Source organism: Oreochromis niloticus, linkage group LG18, assembly GCF_001858045.2.
Source record: "Oreochromis niloticus isolate F11D_XX linkage group LG18, O_niloticus_UMD_NMBU, whole genome shotgun sequence".
NCBI classification, from domain to species: domain Eukaryota; kingdom Metazoa; phylum Chordata; class Actinopteri; order Cichliformes; family Cichlidae; genus Oreochromis; species Oreochromis niloticus.
Window position 1 is genome coordinate 613087 of NC_031982.2, and position 15181 is coordinate 628267.

At 41.6% G+C, this 15181-nt stretch overlaps 1 protein-coding gene across 1 annotated transcript in view; it reads left to right on the forward strand.

Moving 5' to 3' along the window:
• The first annotated feature begins 12880 nt into the window (after positions 1-12880).
• si:ch211-207d6.2 (sickle tail protein) overlaps positions 12881-15181 on the forward strand; it is a 73772-nt gene continuing 71471 nt past the window's right edge. Inside the window, exon 1 of the mRNA XM_013266811.3 lies at positions 12881-13095. The gene's annotated coding sequence lies outside the window, so the exon portion shown is untranslated. The remainder of the gene's footprint in view (positions 13096-15181) is intronic.

The window sequence follows — 15181 nt, forward strand, 5'->3', positions numbered from 1 at the left end:
TCTTAATGAAGCCTGTTTGATCCTCGGATATAACTGACGGCAAAATATTTTCCAGTCTACGTGCCAAAACTTTGGCCAAAATTTTAGCATTGACATTTAATAGAGAAATTGGCCTGTAGGATGAGCATTCCACAGGATCCTTACCTTTCTTTGGGACAAGAGCAATACTTGCCTCGTAAAAGGATGGCGGAAGTTTACCACACTTCCATGAGTCGGAGAGGGTTAGATGTAGTTGGGGTAAAAGCAAGGGTGAAAATGCTTTGAAAAATTCTACGGGAAAGCCGTCAGGGCCAGGGGATTTTCCAGGCTGCAGTGAAGAAATGGCTGCACCCAGCTCCTCTGGCGTGATGGGTTCATCTAATCTGTTTTTACTATCAGAGGAAAGCATAGTTACATTCAAAGTCTTTAGAAAGTTATCCATTAAGGTGCTTTCCTGCGGGAATTCAGAGGTGTAAAGTTGGGAGTAAAAAGTCCTAAACGTATCGTTAATTTTGGAAGGGTCCGAAGTGATATTACTATTAGCCATTCTAATCTTTGTGATATGTTGTTTTGCCTGGAAGCCCCTAAACTGGCTGGCAACCATCCTACCCGATTTGTCGCTATGAATATAAAACAAACTCTTACTCTTCAGGAGCTGACATTCAATTGAGTGTGTTGAGAGGAGGTCGAATTTAGTCTGAAGCTCCACGCGCTTATTGTATAGATCTGGGCTTTTTACCTTACCATAGAGCAGGTCTACTTCTTTGATTCGGTTGACTAAATCAAGTCGTTCTATATGGGCCTTTTTCTTCATATTAGCAGTATAGGAAATAACTTGTCCCCTGAGAAAGGCTTTTAGTGTATCCCAAACTATTAAGCTCGAAGTTTCTCCTGTGGCATTTGTTTTAAGAAACAAGGTTATTTGTTCTTTCATGAATTCCAGGAAGTTTACATCTGCCAGGAGAGTCGAATGAAAATGCCAGTGTCGTCTGGGTTGAGGGATATCTGGGAAACTCATTGATAGCACAACAGGGGTGTGGTCTGATATTACTATGGTCTGGTATTCACAGGATTGGACCCATGGAGTCAGCTGATTATGAATAAGAATATAATCGATCCTAGAATAAGTGTGGTGTACCTGTGAAAAAAAAGAGTACCCTCTTCTGTGGGGGTGTAAGCAGCGCCAAACATCAGAGACACCACAGTTAGATAAAAAGGATTGAATGAAAAGAGCAGATTTACTGACAGTGCAGGGATTCGGGGAGGATCGGTCTAACACAGGGTCCAGCCAGCAGTTGAGGTCACCACCAAGTATGAGAGAATATGATCTCAGATCAGGCAGCAATGAGAAAGCACTCTGGAAGAAATCTACATTATCAATATTGGGGGCATATATGTTGGCCAACACTACTTTCGTATTGTAAAGCTTACCCGAAACAAAAACGTACCGGCCACTCGTATCAGAAATTACATTATGTTTCTCAAAGGGAATATTTTGGTCAATTAGAATAGAAACGCCTCTGGCCTTAGCCTGAAAGGTGGAATGAAAATGCTGCCCTGCCCATCGGGACATAAGACGAGAGTTATCCGAATCATGGAAGTGTGTTTCTTGTAGAAAGACAACAGCTGCTTTAAACTGCTTTATGTGTGAGAGCACATTCCTTCTTTTCACAGGGTGGTTTAAGCCTTTGACATTCCAGCTTACAAAGTTTAAGCGACTACCCATAGCCCTGCACTAAAAATGTAAGAAAACAAGTGCAGCTGAAAACAGAGTACGAGAAAGAAGACAAATAAGAGACTAAAACAGAGAGTAGAATGGTTCCCGGATCCCCCAACTTGACAAAACAACATACAACTACCCCAGCTCTGAAGGGTGTCTCCCCCCTCCCCCCTGTCCCCACTCCCCATCCACCCCCCACCCACAAGACAGCTGTTAAAGAAAAAAGCAGCAAGCTCTCCAAAACACACATTGTGTACCCTCCAGAAAAAGAAACTCTTCCTGTCTAACACTAAGAACTGACTTTAGCTCCCATAATGATGATTTCAGTAAACACAACACTCCTAGATAAACAGTAGAATTTTTAAAGCTGTTAGCATGGAACCACAACACAACCAATAACCAAATGAAAAATGAAAAAAAAGAAGAGGCATCCATGATGTCTGAATATGAACGAAAGTCCTTGCATATCCCAGGAGAGGATCATAGTCAGGACAATCTACTCACAGGGCTGTCCCGCGGACAAACGTCAAGACCAGATAAGCAGGCTCTCAGGGTGATTCGGCTGTAGCGGGCAGGTCGTCCAAGTATCTCCTCGCTTCATCGGCTGAATGAAGCCAGCGTCTTGCGCCATCAGGAGACGTGATGCGAAGTCGTGCAGGATACATCAGAGCGGGCTTGAGACCTCGTTTATACAGCTCAGACATCACTTCACGGTACTCCGCTCGCTTGCTCAGAACTTCCGGGCAGTAGTCCTTCACCACGCGAATCTGCCGACCATGGTATTCTAGTTTCCCTCCTCGCTGGGCCTCTCGGATAAGAAGATAAGATAAGATAAGATAAGATGGCCTTTATTAGTCCCACAGGTGGGAAATTTGTTTTGTTACAGCAAAAGTGCAAAGTTATGCAAGCAAGAAGGTCCTTTACCTGGTACAGATGAAGGCGTATAATTACGGGGCGCGGTCTTTGTCCTGGGGCTGGCTTAGCGGCAGGTATACGGTGGGCTCTGTCGATCTCCGGGCGGGTCGGGAGCTTCTCCTTCCCGAAAACCTCGCAGAGCAAATCTGCAAAGAATTCTGTGGGACGCCCACCTTCAGCGCCCTCCTCGAGTCCCAGGATATGCAGGTTTTGGCGCCTACTTCGGCTTTCTAAGTCCGTAACTTTAGCCAGAAGTTTAGTGTTAGATTCGCTGAGGTTGGAACAAACGTTCTCAAGTTCTCTAACCCGCTGGCTTAAGTCGTCCGCTGCTCGCTCTAAATATCCGAGCCGCTGGCCATGATCTTCTACCGCGGAGCGGACTTCGTCAAACTTCGACTCCAGTAGGCTAAAAGATGTTTTGAAATCGCTAGCCAATGCCTCCCTATGCTGCTCCAGAAGGGAGGAGATGGCCGCCATGTTCAGCTTGCGTCGTCCTCCTTTTCTGCCGCTTTAGTGCGATTTGATTCCATGTTAGAACGAGCAAAAACCAATTTCGGAACCCGTAAAATAAAATGTACACAGTTCAAAAGTTTTGTTGTGAATTGGCTGGTTTAGGAGTGGAAAAAGGTAGAAAAGTTAGCGGAGCAGTCTTCTCCTCTACCTACTACATCCCCCTAGCGACCGGAAGTCCTAACGCGTTAATTTTGACAGAACTAGTTTATTTATGATTTATCATTTGTTCAATTATATTTGAAGCTCTGAATATAAGGCTTGTGTATAAAATGCTTGTAATTCACTGAGAGTCAGATGGCATTGATCAAATGCAAGGAAAATCAGAGCTGGGGTGGGAATGAGGTGGGGTTTTCTACATAAAAGATCACTGCTTCCCAACAGCACAAGCTCTTTGTCCTGTATAAAGTACATGTAAATGTCTCTTCATGCTGATGGTGTAATCTGAGTCTATGGTTCTTAAAGATCATGGGTTGTCACAGTTTTCTTGAGCTAAGTAACTGCATGTCCAACCAAACACATGCACGCACTTTCCCAGTAGAGCAGCTTGTATCATAAGTTGTTATTATTGATAAGATATTACTGAATGTTGACTTGTTTTGAAAGGATATATAAACCATCATTTTAAAATCCTTCATCCTGATGGTCTAAAAGTCAGACTTGTTTGAGTAAAATTGAAAAAAAAATCCCTTTCCACTTCACTGTGTTTTTCTAATTGTGTTAGATGAAAGCACTCGAAGAGTGGACCAACATCAGTGTATATAACATTTTTCATTCAAACATTAAAAAAAATGTAAAACTGTCACGATTTACGGGGCAAGCCATGTGGGATTTAAGTCCAAAACAGAAAAATTGTCCTTTTTACTCACCACAGCCGGCCGATCTGAAATCCCGGGGTCTGACTGTGGCGAGGGGCATCGACGGCCAGGGGCATCGACGGCATGAGCGCCGCTTCTTTTTCGAAGGTTGGACCGACGGGCCGGACAGAACGTCCTCCGGCAGGCCGGGCACCGAAGCAGTAGTGGCTGGATGAAGGTTTGGTGTGTTAAAGATGAAGTCCTGTGCGATCGGGGGAAGCGATCCCAGTAGCCACGGAAGGCTGGAAAAGAGCCACTGTAGCCAGGTTTCAACTGCGCAGTGAAGCTCCTTCAATGTGTGGTCCAGCCACAGGTTGAGGAGAATCTCCACCGTGTAAATAATGTCATCTTGGAGCCACTCAAGTAGTTTGGGGGTCACTGCATGGTCAGTGCTCTGATTACTATGGGAGACCACTGTTGCCTTCATCCTCCACATCTTCTCGAGTTTCTCTCTCAGTCCTTGGTATTTCTTGAGCTTCTTGTGTTCCTTCTTCCTGATGATATTCCTGTAAGCATTTCATGCATGCCCTGCCTATTAGCATCTTGCACACTCCTGTTATGTGCTGGATTGACCCAGGGTCATCTTTGCACAGCCTGCACATGTGGTCTTGCCTGGTGTGGTAGACCCTAGCTTCTATCGATCTTGGGCTTAGAGCTTCTTCTGCCATGATTAGTGCCTCTGTGCTTTCTGGCTATATTCCTGATGTACTCATGGATCTTTATCATTTCACCCTGGATTGTGGATCTGATACTTACTCATCCTCAGCCTCCTTCTACAATTAGTGTAGAATTTCAGTGTGCTGGACTTTGTTTAAAACCCTCCCTGCATGGTAAGGAGTTTTCTGGTTTTGATCTCAGTGGCTTCTATTTCCTCCTTTATCTGATATCAGGAAGGATGTAGCATTCAGATCTTGTTCTTACCATTCAGCTGACCCCTCAGGACTAGGACTGTCTGTAGGTATTTGGTGGTTGCAGCTTTCCTAGCGGCCTCTTCATGGCTATCCACATTGTATGTAATTGTTGCCTTCTGGTATGCAATTCCCTCTGTTCTGACTACCATCCTTCTCTTTGTTACCATCCGACTACACTTTTCCACTCTGACTGGCATTCCAAAGACTTTGCTGTAGATCCTAGTGGTGTGGTTCAGTGAATCGATGTCTCGTTCACTCCTGGCATACAGCATCTCATCTATCAGCAGTATACATTAACATTATTGTTATGTACCCCAGAGGCTCTGCCACCAAGGAATTGTTTAACTGCCTCTGGAGATTGGCCAGTCATCCCCCTTGTCCCTAGACTTTGCTCCCTCCAGGGAAGGCATGTTAGTGGGATTAAGGATGTCCTTGTAGTGTTCCTTCCACCACCCAACAATTTTCTCAGTTGAAGTCAGCATTCCACCCGCACTATACACAGTCCTGAGTTGCCTGATGATTTGCTAGAATCATCTTCGAGGCAGTCTGAAAGTCTTTTTCCATGGCCTCTCTGAACTCCTCCCACACCCGAGTTTTTGATTCAGCATCTGCCCAAGCTGCGTTCCGCTTGGCCTGTCAATACCTATTAGCTTCCTCTGAAGTCTCACAGGCTAATCAAGCCCGATAGGATTCCTTCTTCAGCCTGGTGGCTCCCTTCAACTCTGGTGTCCACCATTTGGTTCAGGGGTTACCACCATGACAGGCACCAACCACCTTGCAGCCGCTCAGTGCAATGGAGGTGCTGAACATGGTCCGGTGGTACCAAAGGTGGCACTAGTTGGCAGCAAGAGTGGCAACAAACCATTTGTGATAACTGGTAAGTCTTTCACATCGCTGTGGAGGAATTTTTCGCCCATTATTCTTTGCTGAATTGTTTTAATTGAGCCATTTTGGCAGGTTTTCAAGCATGAATGAGCTATTTAAGGTCATGCCTGTGCATTTTTGAACCATTTAGTCTACTTACTGGTTTTAGATCATTGTCCTGCTGAATAACCTATGCATGCTTGGGTTTCAGGACGTGAATTAATGTGCAGACATTCTTCCACAGGATCTTCTGGTAGAGAGCTGAATTCCTGGTTCTGTTATTTATGGCAATTCATTAAGGTCCTGAAGCAGCAAAACAGCATCAGACTGTCATACTACCACCACCATGTTTGATTGTTAGTATTATAATCTTTTCATGAAATGCTGTGTTTGTATTACACCAGATGTAATGCAAACTTTCCAAAAGGTTGTCTCCTCTACCTAATATTTTCCCAAATGTCTTGGAGATCACCAAGATGATGTTGGCAAATATAGGAAAAGCCCTTATGTTCTTTTTGGTCAGGAGTGGTTTTTGCCTTTGTGATCTCCCATGGATGCCATTGTTGCCCATTCTTTTTCATGCTGTTGAATCATGAACTCTGAACTTAACTGAGGCAAGTGAAACCTGCAATTCTTCTTGGGATCTCCTGGGTGAGACATTGGTGTTGTCTTGGAGCAATTTTGGTAGGCTGGACACTCCTAGAAAGGTTCATCACTGTTTTAAATTTTCTTCTATTTGTGGGATAATGGCTGTCACTATGGTTTGCTGTAGTCCCAAAGCATTAGGAATTACTTTGTAGCCCTTTCCAGACTTATAGATATGTCAGCGGTAGGTGCCAGGTACTTTGAGATAGCTTAATTAATGAAATGACCATTTCAATCAAATCTGCATTTTGTATTTACTCTGATTATCTTTGTCTAATAATAAAATTTGTTTGGTATACTGAAACATTCAAGCATGATAAAAATGTGAAAAAACAAGGAATCAGGACGGAGACGAATGCTTTTTCATAGCACTGTAGATCAATACTACTGATTAACAGAATTTTTACTTTTGTTTAAACTGAATATGTGAAGGTGATATACAATGTTGTTGTTATTGTTTATGCGTGTATTTATTTTTATTTTGTAGTGCTGTTATATTAAGAAAACTGAGGTGACAAATCCAAACTTGATCACATATGAATGTGTTAGTTTCATTTTTAGTTTTTACACAAAGAAAGTTCAGGTATCATAGTGTTTATATTTAAAGAAAATGTTTTTGTCCACACACAATGAAAAAATGAATCCTTCCAGCTATGTTAGAAAATGATTTTCCATCCAACCAGAAAAAATGTCCTTATTTCAGACAATGCTCCAGGACAGGTTTAAATGTCAAGAAGATGATGTAAATATGCTCTGTATCTGTACACTACAACAAATGGCTGAATTTAAAACTTATGCTCGTTAAGTACTTGTGTCCATTATTATTCAATTATTTTTGGCCATACAAGCAACAAAAAATAGAATTTTGCCCAAGGATATTTGACATGCAAACTAGAGCAGCCAGGGATCGAAGTTATTAAACAAGAGATTTACTTCTATATTTCTACATGGAAGTTATTGCAGTCCTTCTTGAAATCCTTGAAAGGACATACAAAAACTGTGATAAACCATTCATTTTTACTATTTAACTGGAGATTTACAAGTTGGTTTACTGTGGTAACTCATGACAAGGTAAAAGACAAAATAAACATTGAAATATTTTAAACATAAGTTTGCATTTCTACCACTTCTAAAAACTTATAAAACATACTTGATGACACAATATACACACTAATACGTGTTTTAAGGTAACCTACGATGTGTAGATGTGATGCGCTAATGTGCGCTGGTTAATTTGCATATTTCTCCTAATACAGGACAGACAATTTTTGTCCTGTCACACAAAAAGTGGACTATAGAGCTGTTTGAAATATGACAATTTCATATTTGAACTATCAAGCAGCAATGTACGCTGCTCAAAAATATTAAAGGAGCACTTTGAAAACACATTTTTGGTCTGACATTCACACCAGTGGCATGCAGAAGGTCATTTTGTAGGGATCTGTCAGTACTCATCGTGTTCCTCCTTCACAAAGGAGCCGAGACTAGTCCTGCAGATAGGTTAAGGACCTTCTATGATCCTGTCCAGCTCTTCTTGAGGAACTTCCTATCTCCTATCTCTCCTCTATGGTGTTGAGACTGTTCTGGAAGACACAGCAAACCTTCTGGCAATGGCACATATTGATGTGCCACCTTGGAGGAGTTGGACCACTGTGCAACTTTTGGAGTGTCCAGGCCAAGCTACCAATAATGACACTGAGCCAAATGCAAAAGTACAGTCAGAAAAGACCAGAAGGGAAAAATATCAGTGTCCTCCATATGTAAAACCATTCCTGTTTGGGGGAGTGGAGGGGGCTGTCTCATTTTCCCCCCTCTAGTGCACTTGTTGTTAATTTCATTAACACCAAAGCAGCTGATTAGTGATTAACAATCCCCTCAGCTATTTAACTGACCACATTAATATCCCACAAGTGTAAATGACTTGATGATATACTCTAATAAAAACTGTTCCTATAATTTTTGAGGAGTGTATAAACACTCCTGAATAAACATATATCCTCATGCTAGTGCATTGAACTGTTATGGTTGTCAGCTGACATTGTTTTAACCTGCCAGTCTCCTTCTATCCTATCTGAAAGTCTTAAAAGTCTGATCAAGATTACTTACAGTTGTCATGGGATAACTGACATCATAATGAAGAAAATTGGTAAATAGAAAACAGTTCATTTTGAAATTATATTTTATATAAATTATAATTATACAATTATTATTTTCCATCGAAACATGAAGATAAATAGGTATACCTGTACGAAGTATTTATAAGTAACAGTTAGAACAGTCAGAATCAGTGTGTTTCTTATGTTTCACCTGTGTTGTAAATCCGCTGTGCTGTCGTTGTTGGTTTTGTTTTTTTGTTGTTTTTTTAAACAGGTTTTTCTGTGTCTATATCTATATGTGTCAAGGATTGGTGGGGAAAGAACAGTGGATCTATTTACAGTGAACTGTACAAATAATATATACAGTTCAATTACTCTGTGGCTCCTCCGAGGCAGCTCCCAGAAAGTTCTCTCCACTGTGCGAGTGTCCGTGTTAGTGAAAAACAGTTTCAAACAATCCATGCTCCTATTTACAATCCTTTACCATGCTCCGACCCGTGGCTCCTCTCTCGTACTTCTCCGGTGAATCCGCTCTCGTGGAGAGACACTCTCTGCTCCCATTTCCTGACAACAAAAACAAACACACGTTGGCAGGCAATTCTAAACAATAAGCGAGGTTCAAACATGATTAATCACAGCCATACTGATAAGGATTAACTCAACGATCCAGCGTTAACTGGAGCCTGGCCGCACTGCTAAATAGGTTGCTCTTCTGACTCAGTCAGCACAGCTAATAAGGGGTGATGAGTGGCAGGTCCGGCTACCTCCAGCACTGGACACTTCCAGGTTGAGAGGTGGCATCAGCGACCAAAACATCCAGGAGCGAGAGAAAAACAAAAACATAAGGAGACAGAGAAAGAGGGAGACACTAACAAAAAACAGCACACAAGAGCACAACGGGCAGGTCAGCCGCAGAGGACTACCGATCCGTGACAATATGAGTGTATGTTGGAGCCTGTAGATTTGATGGTCCGCACGACGAGCTGAGTTTAGCAATGAGGGCTGACCTGAGTTCCAAGGGATCCTGTGAGGAGTGGTAACAAGAGGGCAGGTAGGTGTGATGTTGAAACCCCATTCCGGGAGACGACATGTGAAGCTGGGTGGCAAATCCTGGGAGTATGATCTGGTGTCTAAGCTTAACTGAGGAGTGGAGCAGTTGCATGACCAGAGAGCTGTAGCACAAAGAAAAGAAAGCAATGGGCTGGAGTAATGGGCTGAGTACTGGCATAACCTGGGATACACAGGATGAATCTTTAGAGATGTAGGGAGTTTGAGTTTGACAGTGGATGGTGAGATTTTTACGGTCGAGGCGTGGGGTAAACCGAGTGAAGTGAGTCAGTGGACCCAGGAGCAGACAGAGGCGAGGAGACTGAACTTCAGTTGCAAACCAAAAACGAGCCTTTATTGTGGCTGACATGAATACAACTCAAATGGAGGCAAACATGGGTAAGAGCTAACTGAAAACCTACACTGGGAAAAACTAAGATAATTGAGCAAACACAGACGATACAGAGGAACTATGATAACCATGAATGCATGAAACGAGGTAACACAGACGACGCGATGCTGAATTTAAATACACACATGAGGTAATCAGGAGAAGTGGTGACACATGAGGACACAGCTGACTCGAATGAAACATAATGACAACACATCGGAGAGTAACACTGGACACACTAATATGAGACACAGACCTTCAAAGTAAATCAGGAAACATGACAGGCACAGATTAGACACTGAACTAAACCTAAGAACAAACTCTTAACCAGAATAACACTGAAATGTAAGATTATAATATTCAAAACTGGACAACTAAAGAATCTGAAAATAAACCATAATACAGAAAAATACCAAAATACAAGAAACTGAAAATCCTGGGTCAAAATGACCCAGAACTGTGACAGAGATGATGGTGTCGATATCATAGGGCCCAATGAACCATCTTGCACCATGGTTCAGTTTACGGGAGTTTGACTTGAGAGGAATGTCCTCAGCGGATAGCCATACCTTCTTTCCAGGGGTGTACTGGGGTGCTAGTGTCCAAAGCTGATCCGAGTAGTGGTGCTGGTGGTTGACAGCTTTATGCAAGGCTTCCAGAGTTCTGACCGAAATGTTGCGCCAGTGCCGGAGGTGGTGCTGGACTGAAGGTTGGTTTTTTTTGTTGTTGTTTTTTCATATTATATCATTTATTTCATGCTGTCGCAAAACACACATTTTTTACTACAGTATTTTTTCATTGCTTTAGATGACAGTTTGCAATAGTCATCACACTAATACAGAAGGACCAGCCAGAGCAAATCGAGGAGCTCATTTCTAAAGTAGGGGCTACCTCTGTAGCATGGAATTTATTAGTTAATGAAAAGTCTGACACAGAGCAGAAAAATGTACTGTGCAAACTGGTCCCCACCACACACCGACACAACAAACCTCATCTACCACCTAATGAAGAATCATGCGAAAGAGTATTGCGAGAATTTACGAATGTGAAGCAAAAAAGAGCCATCAGGGGCTCGAAATAAAGCTCAGATTCAAATGTTAGAACAGGCTTCTCCCCGCAGCATGCCATATAATAAAAACTCATGAAGGTAATAGCAGCTATTACAACTTATATCTATAAATATAGGGTTTTGTGCATTGACCAAAACACTTGACTCTAGGTACACAAGGCCCAGCCAAAAACACTTAACATAAGTCAAGTTCCCTCGTTTATATTGCAAGTGTCGATCCAAAGTATTAGAGGAAATCTGCTACTTAGTATACTACGCTGCAATAACAGATATGTGGATGAAACAGTGCACCTTATCTTAGACTGGACATAATAAAAATGGGGATCAGTGAGGAAAAAAGCAAGCAGCACTGAAAAAAGGTCCAAAATACTTAGCTTTCAGACTAGAATAGCCAGGGATTTTGATTAATAGATGCCCTGTTCAACTTCCTGAGCTACAGCCATTCCAACAACAGAGATTTGAGGAAAGACAAAAAAAAGACCACAGAGACACCACCATCAACAAACATGACAAAAGAATCTACAGAAGAGCGCAGGAAAACGTTAGATTGAGAATGGTAGCGATCAACTCTGATACACTGATAATTCAAAGTTGAGAAATCTGTCATGATAAAAGAAATAAAACTGAGTTAAATAACTGTCTACAAATGTCAACATTGGGTTACAAGCATTTTTAATTGGAGACAAATCTTTTGTAGCACAGCATACTTTTTTTTACATATTTCTTGACAACTAAATAATGTTAAGCTGAAAAAAGTCATCCTGTCATATAAGTTTTTTTTCCACCCTAAATCTTCGTTCTCTCTGCACTTCCTTCTACCATCACTCCTTTTTCCTCTCATCCTTCCAACTTAGATCCAAGAATCTCCCCTTCGAGAGCCTCTTCTGCCTCTGCTGTGGGGGACAACAGCATAGACTGTCTACTACAGAAGAAAGAACACACCTCCAGAAGCCTGTTGTCTAACCCTGACTTCTCCTACAGTCCATATCGATGCTCTCCCAATACCTTACCTCGAAGCTACCCCACCAATAACAGCAGCAGCAGACACAGCCAGATGGACAGCCTCATGATGCAGCACATACATGTGGAGAGGAAGAAGAAGGTGTTCCTGGACCATGTGAGGCAAAAATATCCTCAACATACTACCATTATCATGGGACATCAGGACTGCACAAAGGAGCAGGTAAGATTTGTTCATCATTAGCAGTGTTTGAAAAAGGAAATGTGGAGCGAATTTATGACTCTAGCATCTGATGCCATAAGAAGGCTAGAGGACTTTAAAAAAAAGAGATAAAGTTTGATATCAAAATAATGTGATATGAAATAACAGAAGAATCTATGACAGGGTAGTTACAATGTCTGTCTTAATTCCTGGTTTACCATAATTGGAAAGTGGAGGAGACCTCAGCTTTTTGTTTTAGATATGGTCAGCGTAAAAACTGGAGGCTGCTTCACCATTTATAGTTTGGACACTGAAGCAGAGATGGACCAAATACCATATTTACCAAGCAAAAGCAATAGTGAAGCTCATGACAGGGCTTCAACTTAAAGATATGGAGCTATTATTTATTTATTTATTTATTTGTTGAGTTCATTTTAAGGACAGCCAGCAACAACCTGTTTTAATTTTAATGATCTTCTAAGCTTTTATCAACATTTTTTTCACATTGTGATTTCAATGAGTTGCTGACAGACATTTATCAGTTACTGTTTTGTATTTTTTTTATAAAAACGATGTGTGTGTGTTGGTATAGTGGTAATGCTGGAGGGGCATGAGGTGTCTTGTAGCTTGTCATAAATTTCACGAGTAGTACTACTGATCTCCCAGTTAGACCGGTACAGCCAGCATTATTTGCTAAGGTGGAGTTGTGTTGTAACAGCAACGGGTGGAAAGGGGTGGAGTTTGTCAGTGCAACTGATCCATGCAGAGAAACATGCGGCATGTAGAAACTACGACGTCTCTAAAGTCCGAGAAAAGAACCTTTAAACTGCCGTGAAACCGCAGGACTTGATTTTGACCCTTAGAGCTAAGTTACCTAGGAAGTGCTAAAACTCTAAAGCCGCACTGCTGAAACCAAGCATCTCCTCCAGGTAAGTTCCTCTAATTTGTCTGAAAAGACCAACAGTTCCTCTGAGCCACTCTTTTTCTACTACTTAAAAGACAAGTTAGTGTAAAAGTAGCCAAAGCGATTAGCAGGATATGAACTTTACATTAGCGTTCCCTTCAACTTGCGATACACAAGCTCCTCAGTGTTTGGAGCCGGCTCAACAAGCTGCTCCATCAACGCGTCAATATGCGGGCTATTCAGCGTCTGCGTCTGATGTCTGTCACTGTTTGTTACGTCAGCTAGTGACGAGAGCCAAAACAAACCAGAAAGGAAATCTACCATCATTTAAGGTATTCAACGGGTGGAATCACCGTTCTCTCTGACCCAGCACTGCTATTGTAGGCGAAAAGTCCACCAGGTGAAAGAACTAAAATAACTCAAAACGCTGTTTCTTTATATCTATATTCCACACATAGTCATTAAGAAAAATGACTCTGCACATTTGCGCAGGAATGGTAAGCATTCCTCACAAGTTTGATCTGTAATGACAACAGGGATGTCTGTTTGCTCTCAGATGAGTCATAATAGCCATAATAGCCATAACAGCCTGCTGAAGCAGTGAGCCCGGGATTATGATTATTGCAGTGTACTGTTAACTGTATGGGAAGATTTTTATTTTCTGTTCCAGTAAGTGGGGGGCACAGGGGCAGTAAGACATTACTGTCCTCTCAACCTACTTTATTTTCAGACTTTTTGAAGCTGCGGTGTGTTTTAAATATGTCTCTCTTCAAATTTACACCTATGGGCATTAGAGACTCTGCATAAACTAATATACCATTCACAAACAAATAATTGTGTAATTATTCACTATTGAAATATCACAACTTTGGAATATTAACAGTCTCATAGCAATTATATCCGCCATTTTTTACTTTAAATTTTAAAACACAAAGCCACAAGCTCTTATTGGTCATATTGAATTATTATCTTTGTGTGTTTTTGTGTGATTTATATTTTTGGCTGTGTGCCCTGCTGATGATGCAGTTGTCTTTCTTTAAGTAGCTGGAATGCAGGTTGTTGCCTGTAATGTGAGAGAGACAGACTGATGGTTAAACCTTGATTATGTCCTTCCTTCTAGACTACTCTTTTGTTTGCATTGAATTTTATTATAAGTTTTATTCTATTGAATTTTAATAATTATAAACACTTTTCTGTGGAAAGGTTCAGTCCCAAATTATTTTAAACATTCTAACATAGCTTTGCATATTATTTGACCTCATTTTAAATTACATCACAAAAGGGAATCTTGCCTTACAAGACTTTTTAATGATGTTTTATGTATTTCTTATTCTGTTCCTCTGATGTCCTGGTGTGCTTTTCTCTCTCGTGGACACTAAAATTTTAATCTCCCATCTTGAGCAGTCATCTGATTAGTAAAATAGAATGTCATTGATAACACACAAAAATCTTACAAAAATAACATTGCAGTTAAGAAACACATAATTCCTACTCCCCCCCCCCCCCCCCCTTCTTCAGCATATTTTTAAGAGATGCGTTCAGGGTATGAGTCTGACCTGCAGCCTGTTTCTCCCTTTCTCACTCTCTGAGAATTTCCCATAGATGAGAGAAGTTCGACGATTGTGGGTTAACATAAGACAGAGGTTCCCAAAGTGTGGGGCCCGCCCCCTAGGGGGGGCGCAGAGCCATTGCAGGGGGGGCGCGGTAAGAAAAGAAAAAAAGAAAGAAAGCTTGAACACTGCTAGCATCATGGACAGGTTTTTGACGGGGCTCCCACATAAACGCAAAGCAGGAGATGAAGCATCACCAAATATGTTTCCAAACCAACTTCCTTCCAAGCCAAAGACTAGAAAATATGGTGAAGCATATCTTCCCTTTGGCTTCACCTGCACAAGTGCCAAGGTAGGTCTGCCCTGCAAAATTAGTTTCCCTGCGTCGGGAGCAGCGCTGGGCTCTCCAAATCACGGACAAACAGTATCCCACATTCTTGATCTTTAGTTCACAAAAACTTCTTGTAATAACTAACTACTCCTGACATTTTGGACATGTTAGCTCTTTATGCAGTAAAGTTACAGCGGGATACAAATAATATCAGGCTGATCCTGCCGTAA